This window comes from Camelus ferus, chromosome 21, assembly GCF_009834535.1.
Source record: "Camelus ferus isolate YT-003-E chromosome 21, BCGSAC_Cfer_1.0, whole genome shotgun sequence".
NCBI classification, from domain to species: Eukaryota; Metazoa; Chordata; class Mammalia; order Artiodactyla; family Camelidae; genus Camelus; species Camelus ferus.
In genome coordinates this window covers 14,265,485-14,279,608 of record NC_045716.1, presented here as the reverse complement: position 1 = coordinate 14,279,608, position 14,124 = coordinate 14,265,485, and the positions used below count along the sequence as shown (strand labels likewise).

General features: G+C 40.8%; 1 long non-coding RNA gene across 1 annotated transcript; it reads left to right on the top strand.

The window, feature by feature from the left end:
- Window positions 1-131: 131 nt before the first annotated feature.
- On the top strand, window positions 132-13,718 carry LOC116658667. The gene is made up of 5 exons (XR_004313903.1): window positions 132-186; window positions 912-1,037; window positions 9,879-9,970; window positions 10,731-10,866; window positions 13,148-13,718. It is a non-coding gene; the product is annotated as an uncharacterized LOC116658667 (long non-coding RNA).
- The last annotated feature ends 406 nt before the right edge of the window (window positions 13,719-14,124 follow it).

Below are 14,124 nucleotides of genomic sequence, written 5' to 3'. Positions count from 1 at the left end.
TAAAATGTATTAGCCATGTTATTGCATTTGCTGAACACATGTTATATGTCAGGACTTATAGATGCTAAAGTGCTTTAATAGATTTTTACATTTAACCTTTAAAATATCCTTGTGACATAGGACCATCATCATCTGCATTATGATGAGAACATCAGCCTCTAGTTTTCGAAGCCAGTCGCTTAGCTGGTAAGTGGGAGACACAGGTTTTGAAGGCAGCTCTGTGTGCTTCTAAGGCCCTCTCAGCCACTCTGCTCTCCTGCCTCCTGGCACTGCACATCATGCTTTTCCTGAAATATGTTCTGGACTATCTAACTCCTAGTTGCTGGTTCTCTGTGCGTCAACTTAGTACAAAAAACTTGGTACAGGGAAGGGAGATGTTCTGGACGTGGGTGTGACCATGATAAAAGGTTACACAGGCATTTAGTTTATATATTTATTATGAAGGCATTGGAGCTCAGTGGTTAAGAGTTTGGGCTCAAAATTGGAATGATCTGGGTTTTATTCATGGCTCCATGGTTCTGCAGCACTCTGCCTCTAAACAATAATATCAAGCTGATTCTGGGATTCCAGGGCCTTAGGAAGCTCAGGGGTGGGAGTGAGAGGAGACCAACATTAAGCCAGTGAAGGCAACATAGTAAGGTAACTGCTGTGGTGGGGAAATCACAGGGTTTTGTGTATGTACAGCCATCAACCTTAGTCCAGGGTGGGAGCAACCCCTTTTAACAATGCTAAAATGGCATCCATGGTCTCAGTGCCCTGATTGGGGGAAGATAAAAATCAGCCCATTTCATACATGGAAAAGATGAGGCAGGAACAGTTTACAATCAATTTATATCTGTACAGTTCTGATTCAAACTAAAGGCTCTGTCAGGCTGTTTTTCCAATGAGAAATATTGTTCTTTCTCTTGTAGGATGATGATCCCAGGAAATACAATGCCAAGAACAGGGCCACCAGTCAGCATCAGAATGAACAAGGAAAATCCTCTTGAGGCAAAGCTGTCCTGGCAAAAAAGGCCATTTCCTAAGTGCGGGAACAGGTGGGAAAAATTACTTCCTGGGTCACCGGTTACTCAGTGTTCTCTGGGACAGCTGGTTGATGCTGAGAGGGAGATGCTCTCTGAGAGGAGCAGAGGTAGGTGGATGAGTTCCTGGGCCTTTAGGAACTCCACCCACACCCACAAGCATTTGTCAGTGTTTTACTGAGCACCTGCTGTCAGTCTCATGATGGGTCCACCCTGGGGGTCTAAGGGTGAGCAAAGAAGACACACATGCAGCCCTCAAGGAGTTCATGGTTCACCCAGGGAGAGACCCCTAAGCCTTGAGTTACAAGGCAGAGAGCTCTGGGTGGACGCGGGGTTTGTACAAATGCGTCTGAAAGATTAGTCTAAGGAGACACCTCTGAGCAAGCGGGCTGACTTCTGTTCAGGGAGCGCATGCCATTCCTCCTGAGACATGGGGATGGGGCATGCGAGTTAGCAAGAGTGCCTGGCAGGCATCATGCATCCTGGTGCAGTATAAAGAGGGACAACTCCAGGCCATGCAGGGCAGCCTCATCTTGACAAAATGATTGCCCAGGAGACAGTCATGGAGGGAGAAGCTTTCCATCTGTGATCTGCAAGCACCTCTGCTCACCCTGAAAGGAACCACTGAAATGTGTGAGAGACTCCTGCATGAATGCGTCAGTGTTCCCCAAGGCTGAAGATACTGGGGGTGGGGGTAGGACAGCAGGTCTGTATCCACATCTATATCTACATCTACTTCTATGTCTATATAAAACCAAAGCCAACTTCTTTGGTCTGTGCACACAGAGTGGTCCCACGCTCTTCCATATAATGGGTATGTAAATTGCCTCTCTTTCTGAACATATTTCCTGGGGGGTGGGGGATAAAATAAAGCCCGAGAGTGAAGCAGAAGTGAGAGCTCTCTTATTGCTCTCTGAATCCGCGTTACCCAGCACAGCATAAGGTGTGTGTGCAGCAGGTTCTCAAGGCTGGATGATCTATGTGACTCAGTGAGGCCTCCAAGAGCTCCCCAAACACACTCCACACTAACCATGTCCATCCTGAAATGTCCATGTTAGTGCCATCTCATTGGCAGGGTGTTGTTCCAGAAGGATTTGATTGAAATGTGTGCCTCCATCCCTGGCCTGAGGTGGGGATGTAAAGGGTAAAGTGATGACCTTATTTTCCATGAACAAGAATCTCTCTGCCCCTCCCTGCCTCTACCTTCCTTTTCCTCCCATCTCAGATTTGATGCTGAACTCTCTTGTCTTCTCAGGAATGACGGTGACTTTCCCAAATCATCAGCTGCCTCTAGATTATCTCAGGGAATACTCCTGATGGTACCGTCCATCCTAAGACCTTTCTACCAGGCACCATCGACCCTTTCATTTTCATGGGTTCCTGTGGAACACAATTATAAGCCTCAAGAAATTTAATTGTCTTGGAGCAAATGAAAAAGGAACTACAGTTTACTCTTGTATTTAGTGAGAAAATTTGCAAAAAGAATAATCCTGTTGACATAAGTACTTAAGAATTTTAAGTGCTGTGTTGGTTAATATCTTTCTTAAGGATATAGAGAAGGGCAAGTTGGAAAATATTTACACTCTGGTGTGTGGGGAGCACAGGGAACAAAAAGGCCAAAGGACTCTTACCAAAAGTCACTGGTCTTAGTTATAATCATGTTATCATGGTTATAACACCTCTCTTTAACTCTTAATGATATGCAACAGGAGATTCTCTGTGATGTTTAATGATGAAATTCTGCTTTAATGTTTCCTATTTTCAAACCGTTACCAGTTGCGACAAGAATAAAGAACATTTCCCACCTGAACTGTTGGAAAGAAAATTGTTAAGCTGTGGTCCCATCACCTCCAAATACTCTATCATTTCCTACAAATGAGCATACTCTCTAAAACCTTAATTCATGCATCACAATAAGGAAGCTAAGATTAATACATTACCATCTAACTCTCAGATCCCCAGCTGCTCAATAACATTGTTCACAGCAAAAGGATTCAGTTCAGAATCACACATTGCATTTGATTGTCACGTTTTTCAGTCTTCTGTTTAGAGCATCTCTTTTTAGACTTTTCTTGACTTTCAATTCCTTAAGTTTTTTTAAGGGCTAGGCCAGCTGTTCAGTTGCATGACCCTCAGTTTGGTCTTGGTCATTCTTCCTGCTTAGATTTAGGTTTTGCATCTTTGACAGGAGTGTCACCGAAGTATCACCTCATAGTGGCTACTCCCTGCCACGTGGATACCTTTCCTACCCAGCGTGGTGTCTGACACCTCATGGCAGGCTGCCTCTCCTTGGGGCTGACCTCCTTATCCACTTGGATGCTGGGCTTCCGCCCTAGACTATTCCTTGGCCCTCTGTGTTGATGGCCCTGCTTGGCTGCTGATTCCCAAGCCACGTCTTCCTATCTAGACACTTTTCTCAATGTTTTTGAACTCTTACTTTTTACAAGCGGCTTCCTCCTGAAGCGTTCATGCCCTTGTCACAATTTTCAGGCTCTGTCATTTCATGCGAGACTGCACTTCTACGTGGATGCCCTCCGCATTCTTCCTGGGCTCTGATACCTCATGCAAGGCTGTCCCCACATGTGAATGCCCTTCTCACACTGCTTGGGCTTCCGCATCCCATGTGGGTCCACGTTGCTGCACAAACACCCTGCTTGAGATTTGATGCTGCACTGTGTCACTGAAGCCATTCCTTATGCCCATCCAGTGTGGACACCCACCTTTCTCTGCTCCACTTCGTGGCATCCAGAGCATTAGTACTGAATTTTGGGGGGCAAGAGAAGAAGAGATGAAGAGAAATAAGAAGTGTTAGAAGAAAAGCAACCACCAAGTTTTATCTACAAAGTTTTTGTTTAACCACTAGGAAAGTAACTTTAAGCTATGGAGTTTGTTAAAATCTTACAAAACATGTTTCTTATAAGAAATTGCATTTGTTCATTTAATCACTTAATCAATTATAGAATAAATTGGATTGAATACTGAAATTGCTCCTTGTAACTATGTATGAACTCACCAGCTCTCTTTTAATTAATACTCCATCCCTATATTAACTATGTAAGGTCTCTTGAGAGCCAGAAACCCCTGATTCTATGTCTCTTTCTGTCCTGCTTGTATGTCCAATAGATTCAGATCTAAAGACCATCTTAAGCTTCATACTGCATAGTCCAGAGTTGATGATTCTTCCAGTATTAAATTATAAAATAAATTTCTCACTTAGGATTATACTTTTACAATGGTCCTGATACTGCTCTAGAGTTTGGGGGATGTGCTTTTAGGGGCCCGGGAAGGATAGCTCATCTTCAAGCAAATTTCTGGCTTTTTATCAGTTTTACCCATTGAGATTCTCAATAAGAATCTCAAAAATCCTTTGAGAAGAGGGTTTTATGTAGCTTACCCCTTTTTAGCATCCTTCCCAAACATGCGCACATGCACACACACTCAAACGCACACAGAAAGTGACTGCTTTAACTGAAGTCTTTGTTCTCAGTTTAAATGTGAAGCCCTCATGTGGGGTTATTTTTTAAACCTTTAACAGACATGTTTTAAACTTTAATTTGAATGTGTTTCAGATTTTTTTCTGCGGAGCAGAATTTTTCTTCAGTGAAAGGGAGTGTGTATATGTCAGCTATTGCCACAAATGCGGTGTGTTACTCATTGCCCTCAAATTTAGCTAAGAACGGTCACTTATCCTCATCTATCTGCACGTTCATTGACCTAGGCTGCCCTTGGCTGGGGGGCCTGTCGAGTTTGCTTGGTCTCTCTGACACTGGGGATCTGCTAGGGCCAGCTTTGCTCTGCCGTGTGTCATTTTCCTGGGCTCAGCAGCCTGGTCTGGGGCCAGTCTGAGTAGGCTCTTCTCAGCTGGGGAGCAGGGAAGCTTTAGCTGGCAAGTTCTTTACAGGTTTCTGTATGTCTGGTTGAGAGAGCACTGAAAACTGGCAGTGGATGCAGAAGTGGGGTCAGGTGGTAAAGAATCAGGAAACAGGAATGAAAAAGAGTACTGCCAGGGTTTAACAACTGCACCTAGAATGTTGGCTGGTTTAGATTCTTCTTAATTTTCTATATTTTCTCCTTTGATTGAGCTGGTAAGAACTCCGTGGTAGTTAGCCCCTCTTCTTTCTGAAGGCCTCTCACTGTTCAGGCTTGTCACAATTCAGTTTATCAGACTGGCATTGGGTAGTACTTAACTGGGTGAATGAATGAATGAATGAGGGAATGACTGATATCATGACTTCGACATGATTGACCCTCCTTCCAGGTGTGGGTACCAAGGCTGTTACTGTAATGTACCTTCACAGGATGAAATTAGGAACCAACCCTGCTCTAAGATCTAAAAGATTAAAGACTAAAATTTTCAATTTTAGTCCCTAAATTCTAGGTATCATTGGATACTGCCAAATAATGATTCTTAAGTGTTCTAAGACAGCCACGATTTCTGTTAAATTTCAAGTTTATAAATCTTTTTTTGTGTGATAAACTGAATTGATGGGATGGTAAAGCAGATTGATAGAGACAGGAGGCAGGTGAGATGAAAGCAAGGGAGAAAGACTCCAAGAAAACAGTCCACCTCATTCTTCTAGGCAGCTCTGTTCTAAACAAACCACCAAACACAAACATTTGTGGGCATTTGTGAAATACACATTCTTCTCTTGTCTTCATTAAGGGAAAGATGCTGGGCGAGCAGTGGAGATTAGGGCCGGCACCTTGGTCCCAGCACATTGATACTTTTTGTTTGTATAGGGCAGCTGTTCCTATTTTAAATCACTTGTTATTTTTCAAGAAAAATTTTACTAATATTTTAAATTAATTTTAAGAGGCAGAGATATGAGCATTGTGATGTACTGTGTCATTGTCCATTCAAATAATGACCATCATTTATTAAGCACCTTGATATGCTGGGCACTGTTAACTGTTTGATATAACTTTGCTTTACTCTCTAAAACAATCATACAAAGTAGGCATTATTTAAAATTCTCAATTAATAGTGGAGGAAACTGAGGTTTAGAAAAGTTTAGTAACTTAAGGTCAGTCAGCTAACAACAGGATTGATCCGGTCTACAATTCATGCCAGCGACCCAAGCAGCATTTTCTTTCTTCCTTCTTCCTTCTTCTTTCTTCTTTCTTTCTTTCTTCTTCTTTCTTTCTTTCTTTCTTTCTTTCTTTCTTTCTTTCTTCTTTCTTTCTTCTTTCTTTCTTTCTTTCTTCTTTCTTTCTTTCTTTCTCCTTCCTTCCTTCCTTCCTTCCTTCCTTCCTTCCTTTCTTTTCTTTCTTCCTTTCTTTCTTTCTTCCTTTCTTCCTTCCTTTCTTTCTTTCTTTCTCTCTTTCTTTCTTTCTTTCTTTCTTTCTTTCTTTCTTTCTTTCTTTCTTTTTTCTTTCTTCTTTCTTTTTTCTTTCTTTCTTCCTTCCTCCCTCCCTCCCTCCCTCTCTCTCTCTCTCTCTTTCTTTCTTTCTTTCTTTTAAAATTGAATTAAAGTCAATTTATAACGTGTTAATTTCTGGTATACAGCCTAGTGATTCATATGTATATATATACACACATACATATATATACATATATTCCCTTCATCTTTTTCATTATAGGTTATTACAAAGTATTGAATACAGTTTCTTGTGCTATATAGTAGGATCTTGTTTTATCTATTTATATACAGTAGTTAGTATCTGCAAATCCTGAACCCAATAGCTCTCTTTCTAATACACTCTATTGCATTGATTTCTTAATTGGGTTGGTTCATGAGTACCTCCCACCCCACTACCCTCCCAGCATCTTCTCCCAGAGAAACCACCATGCCCATGGCTTACAATGCATGCTCTCTGGTGAGTTTAGTGTCTGATAAAGGTAAAACAACAGTAACCAGAAACAGGTTTATGATTTGCCTCCAATAAGCAAATTGTTAACGGTGATGAATTCTCCTTCATCATACCAAAGGCAGGGAAGAGAAAAGGGGCTTATGCTATTGAATAAAATATTCAGATCAGATACAGGAAATGACTTTTACTCAGGTTTGTTAAAACCCATCATGAGATCGCTGGAAAGTTGGTAAACATTTTCACTCAGAAGAAGCGTTTCAGACCTTCTTTCTCCTTCTCTTCTTCATATTCTCCTTTTCACCACCTCCTCCTCCTTCTTCTTTCTATGGAATATTTGTTTCCAAATAAAATCTCAAAAGCAATTCCACCCATCTATTCACTCATTCAACAAATAGTAAGCACCTACTATGTGCCACACACTGGGTTAGACTGAAGACACAGTGGTGAACAAAGGACACCTTGGTCCTCACGTTTGGTTACAGGCTGCTGCTCTGGTTGAAAGGTAGGCTTCTCCGAACTGCCCCAAGTTGGCCTTCTCTGGGGAGCACCAGCTCTCTGCAAAACTTTGTGAAAACCACTCCCTGGATAGGCTCCTATAGAGGGGACCAAGAAGCCAGCCCTAATCTCCACTGTTGTCCCCAGCATCTTTCCCCTGATGAAGTCAAGAGAAGAATGTTTATTTCACAAATGCACACAGATGTTTGTGTTCGGTGGGTTGTTTAGAACAGAACTGCCTACAAGAATGAGGTGGACTGTTTTCTTGAAGTCTTTCTCCCCTGCCTTCATCTTGTCTGCCTCCAGGTTCCATCAACCTGCTTTTCCATCCCATCTCCGAGGCAGCCGCCAGTGCTATCTTCATAAAACTTTTAATATCTCCCTCTTGACTTCTTAATAAAGTTCAATCTTTTAAACAGGCATTCAGGGGCCTCATGATCTACCCCAATCCTCTGCCTGTTTTCCGGCCTCATTTCCCTTTATATCCTTTTGTGTATTCGGCAGACTTTTTCACTGATCACCTGCTCGATCCCCAAACAAGCAGGATGTTCATGCCTCCTCACCTTTGTTAGGCCCAGAATGCTCGTTACTTCCTCCACTAATCAAAAATCCACGCAACCTTCAAGGTGCAGCTCATTTGCAGCTTCTCCCCAAGGTCTTTCTTATCCCTCCACCAGAATTAATTGCTTCCTCCTCCGTGCTCCCACCGCCCTTTCCTGGACTTCTGTTTAACACATTTTTCTGTTCTGCTTCATCCAAACATGATATGTTTACACATCTATTTCCTGCAACCCACTCAGATACTCAGAATTAAGATCATGGGTCCATGACAGTTCATCATTTTTCCTTCTGGTGCTTGAGTCAGAAAAGGACCCCACAAAGTATCTTACATTATCACATCAAATTCTCATACTAGAGTTCTAGAAGGTCAGGTATGGTCACAGAGGTGCTAATGACTTCATTTTTAATTTTACCTTCAAGAAGTGTGCTGGAACTTGGTGTAAAACAGACCTGGGGTCCAATCCCCTATCTACACTCACTCAGTGAGCTAGGGTGAATCATGTAATGTCTCCAATCCTCGGTTTTCCCTTCTGAAAATGGGAATCAAATCTTACCTCAGTGAGTTGTTATGAAGATTAAGTGGCATGACAAAGGTTTAACGCAATGCCTGTCGCATAGAAGTGAATAATAAATTATAGCCAAGATTAATGTTTTTCTCCTGGGAGAAATCCTAGCCTACGTGACTGAATTCCTACTGGGTGCCAGGTGCTTGTGGGTTTGCTTCATCTGTAGTATCTCATTTAACCCTGATAACTACCCTTATGAGGCGGTGCTACTGCTTCCATCCCCATGTTCCAGATGAAGAAACTGGGAGGTCGGTAGCTTCCCTGAGGTCATGTAGCTAGCAAGGAGTGCAGCTGGATGAGCACCCAGTCGCTGGACTCTAGGAACCATGGTCTTCACTATCGATGCCATTTGCTAGATTGGAGAAGTCAAAAAGAAGGTATAGTTTTAATGGAACAGGTAACATCACCCTTACTCGGGATCCTTGAGAAAATTTGTCATTATGTAGGCCACCCATACAATCAGTGGGAACCTGCCAGCTGGATGATTTCTTCTGGTTGTGCAGAGATAAACATCAGAGTGTAATCATTGCACTAAACAATCTATCAGATTCTCTGCCGAGTCTGTTCTTTCAAGAAGATTTTCCTGTCTTTTAGGCTTTCAAATGGCTCCCTGTGTTTTTTCAGCTCTAATATTTTGAGGCCTCATCCATTTCCTCAAAATCTCTCCCCAAAAGAGGGGGGCAAAGTGAAACCGGCTCTAATTACACGGTACTTTCCACACGTGTAGATTGCAATAATCAGCTCTAAAATTCCATTTGGTTCCCTGGGAGTCAGTGTGTGATCTATTTCAAAATGAATAAAAAGGACTCTTTTTGAACCATTCATCTCTTCTATTTGTCAACATCATAATTCCTATGGTTTGTTATCTGACTCACACTGGGACTGGTTTAATCTGAATTATACATGTTCTACTGTGTTGCTATGATTTAGCCAAGCATGATTTTGTTTTATACTTTTATTTTAAATAAGCCTATTCCCCAGGGACCCTAACAAGAAAAACCCAAGCCTTTCTCCTCTCTGAAACCTTTGGATTTGCATATTTCACACTTTTTTTTTCTTTCTAGCTAATTCTTTGTTTCCTCTCAAACCAGAGACTTTAGATCCATGGTGACTTTCGTGGTTGGATTCTTGACTTTTCACAGCGCCGAATCCAGGAGTTTTTCTCCTCCCTCCCTCGGTCCCCCCTCCCTCCCTTCCTTCCTTCCATAGCTTTATTGAGGTCTAATTTACATGCCTCAAACTCCACTTGTTTTATATGCACAGTGATTTTAAGTAAACGTTCAGTGTCCTGCAACTCTTGTCACAATCTAATTTTAAAACATCTCCATCACCCTAAGAAGGAACTGGCAGGCCCATGCGCAGTCCCTCCGCATTTTCCACTCCCGGTCTCAGGCAAATACCAATTTACCTTTTGTCTCTACAGATTTGACTTTCCTGAAACTTTCATACAAATGGAATCATATAATATGTGGTTTATTGTGTCTGGAGTCTCTCACCTAGCATAACATTTTTGAGGTTAGTCCATGTTGTAGCACTTATTATACTTTGTTCCTTTTTACTTTTGAAGAGTTCCCCGTTGCATGAATATATCACATTTGCCTTATCCATTCACCAATTGATGGGCATTTCGTTTGTTCCCCCTTTTGGCTATTACAAATAATGCTGCTTTGAACACTCATATGTAAGTCCTCGTGTGGACATATATTTTAATTTCTCTTGGGTAGATTCCTGTGAGTAGAATTGCTAGGTCATATGGTAAATTCATGTTTAACATTTTAAGAAATTGCCAAAGTATTTTATAAAGTAAGAGCAGCATTTTCATTTCTTTAGCAATGTGTGAGGGTTCCGGTGGATTCACATCCTTGACAATTGTTGTTATTGTCTTATACATTGGTGAGGTGTTTATAGTGATAAAAGGATGGAAAAATGGGACTAAGTATAGTTCTAGTTGCAGTGCTCCTATTGTAAGTAAAGCTGAGCATCTTTCCATTTTAAGGGTCATCTGCAAACTTTTAAAATGTGAACCTCATATCAGCTCTTTTGTCCATTTTCCATCTAGTCTTCAATCTTTCTCTTTCCTTCTTGATTTTTAATTATCCACTTTAAAAACTGGAGGGTATTTTCTTCATTATAAACACAGTGTACGCTCATGTTAAAAGGTTGAAAACAAAGGTAGGAAGTGAGACTTCAAATTAGTCAGCTGAGTTGACTGCATTTGTTTTCATCCTGTCCAAAAAGTCCACCAAAGTGGTTGTGAAATGATTTTTTTTTACAGCAATTAACCTGGAAGGACAAAAGAACAGAAATCAGCATGTTTGCAGAGATGGAAAGCAGGTGGAGGAGCGCTCACTGACCAAGCAGAATGGAGAAGTTATACTCAAGTGCCTGTAGAGAAGGAGTCTGATGAAAAGGTACCCCAGAGAAACTCAATACAGCAAAGGGCTGAACTTTTGGGGGGCCTAAGAGAGAATGGATGGTTGAAAGTGCTTTACAGGGAGGTTAGACCTTCCCCCAAATTCTCTCACCAACTCTGTACAACCAAGTGACTAAATGGCTCCTGCAATCTGCCCCTCCCCAAGTGAGTGGGAGACCCTAAGGGGCAGGGCGGAGGGGAGGGGCTAAACAAGGGAGAGCAAGTCTATTCCTTGAACCAAGGAATCCTCCACACCACTTCCTCTTCCTCCTAGAACATGCTGAGCCCTGCCAAATCATCCTCCTCTGCTCACTATCCCTAGGCAGGAAATTAAAGAATTCTTCTGGGGAGAAAAGACTTCCATGCACTGACATTTGGGATTCCCCCAGTGAAAACCTGCCTCACTCCTTGGTCACCCCATTGAAAAGTTTAACAGCTGACAATCACCTCTACCCCAAATTAAATATGAACACAAAATAAAGGATCATCAGATATTTGAGGAATGCTTTAAACATAAAAAGAGGAGCAGGAAACAGCAAAGAAACAAACAGGGGGCTGGGGAAGAACCCCTCTGTAGAAAACAAATAGTTCTCCAGGGAACAGAGAAATTTCAACATACAAAACCACAGAGTATCCTTATAAACATAAGAAAAGATATTGCAATTACAAGTCAAATACAGGATACTATGATTAAGGAACAGAAAAACAGAGCTTCTAGAAATTAAAAATATTATAATAAAAAATTTCAGTCAGTAGAAGGGCCCTTGGAAATATCCCAGAAAGAATTATAAATCATGAAAGAAATGAGCAATAGCAAGAAAAAAAAATTGTAAGATTGACTCAAAATGTCTCCTAACATCCTAAGGTTTCCAGGGGAGACAGCAGAGAAGCATAGAAGGAAAACATCTGAGAAACACAATCTCACAATTGAAGGGCTCGTATCTTCCGTTCGAATGGGCTTATTTAGTACCAATTTAATGAATAGGGGGGAAAGGACATATAATTTTGAAATTTTAGAACATTAGAGATAAACAGAAGCTTCTAAAGAGAGGAAAAGTGTGGGTCTCCAAGTCAAGAATGGCACTGGATGTCCAGTAGTGGTATGGGATTCTGGACATCGCTGGGGAAACCCAGCTTTCAGCCTAGAATTCTGTATCTGGTCAAACTTTTCATCAAGGATAGAGGCTGAAGATATCCTTAGATATATAGAGCCTCTAAATACTTATCCCCAAGCATACTTTCAGAAGCTACTTGAGGATATTTTTCAGCAGAAGAAGTGAGGAAAACAAGAAAGAGGGGCACTGCTTGGCCAAGCAGTAAAGTGTGTTTGCATCATCATCATCATCACCATATAATTTCTATTTAAATAATAATTTAAATATAAGTATTTAGGGACAATAGGGAGAAGGAAGGTGTTCATATATATCTTTAGATGACTTTAAGGGTTAAATCTTCGAATAGTAGGAAAAGAAATGAAGAAATACAATCTAAATTGGATAAACCAAGACATAGAAATAGGAACATATTACTAAATACACTATTTAGCATATGAAAAATACTATTTAGAAGAAACAGCATGAGGGTTCAAAGTGACTGACATGGACAGTGGGACTGACAGGCTCGTGGGTGTTGGTGGCAGAGGGTAAGGGACTGCTGCTCTTAGACCCTTGGGCCCTACCTTGATAAAAATAATATAAATAACTTAAAAGAAAAAAGTTTTGGGGCCAAAAATAAACAAGTACCATGACAGAAACAGCAACAAAGCAAAGAAATTAGGTGAAAGAAAAATCACTAATTGTCACACTACCCAAAGATAAATAGTGCTTACATTTAGAGCAGTTTTTTCCCACCTTTTCTTTATGGAAAGGTTTTCGTTTTGAGCTTTTACATAGCTGTGTTCATACAATTGGCTATTCTGGTTTTCTTAATCTATTATCATGGCAAAAACATTTTCCCATGATCGTATTAAAATTTAAACATATTTACTTTACTGTACACCTGAAACATTGTAAATCAACTATATGTCAATAAAAAAATTAAAAAATTAAAACGTCCTTTGAAAGGGCTGCATGATAGCCTAATTGGGTGGCTATACTATAATTTACTTTTTTTAATTGAAGTAGAGTTGATTTACAATATTATCCTAGTGTCAGGTGTACAACATAGTGATTCAACATTTTTATAGATGGTACTCCATTTAACATTATTACAAAATAATGGCTATATTTCCCTGTGCTGTACAATATATCCTTGTTGCTTATTTATTTCACTTTTGTCAGGGTCATTTGTCGTTCTTTCTGCCAAAGTGCCAACGTTCTTGGGAACACCCTCCAACTCTCAGCTGGGCAACTGCTCTTTCTCCCCCTCAACTGTGTGCTTCTAGTGGGGGCTGCCAACTGCCAGCCCAGCCCTCTGGCCAGAGTCATGAGAACGTGGCCCCAGCCTGGCCGGCCCAACTCCTGGGCGTTTTCTAACTGGAGCTGGACTGAAGAGATTGATGTGAGGATGTAAGCCTGGAGCAACGATGTGAGCTTGGACTCCCAGGACAACAAGCCTGAAAGCATAAAGCACAGGGGAGCAGAGATGAGAGAAGGGGCAGGAAAAGGAATCAACAGCTGGGGCAAGAGGGGAGAAAGGGAGGTAGACGAAAGAAGTCAACCTGACACCATTCGAATTCCTGAACCTAGTGATCCCGGAGGCCACTCTTACTCTGGCCCTTTCCGTAACTGGTTACATTAGCCGATAAATACTTCTTTTATACATGTTATACTCAAGATAGGTTGAATTTGCTTCTATTGTTTTTAAATGAATGAGCCTTCACCAAAGTGACTTCAAGAACAGAACGTAATATTCAAGTTATTTGTAGCAAATACTTAATAAACACTTATTAAACTGAATCAAATGAGTGCCCCCAGAAGCAGAGTGGTACAGTGCAAAGAGTATGGGCTTTAGAAACTGGCTGACCTGTGTTTGAATTATGAACCTGTAAGAACTTTGGCTAATTGTTTCATATGTCAGAGCCCCAGTTTCTCCTCTTCTTTTTTCATCCTGATCAGCATTATAATCTCTAACATTTGTTGAGTTCTTTCTCTATAGCTCACACTATGCTAAATGCTTTGCATATGTTATCTAATGGATAAAATTATCCTAAGGGGCAGGTATTTTTATTATTATTATTATTATTATTATTATTATTATTATTATTATTATTATTATTATTATTATTATTATTATTATTATTATTATTATTATTATT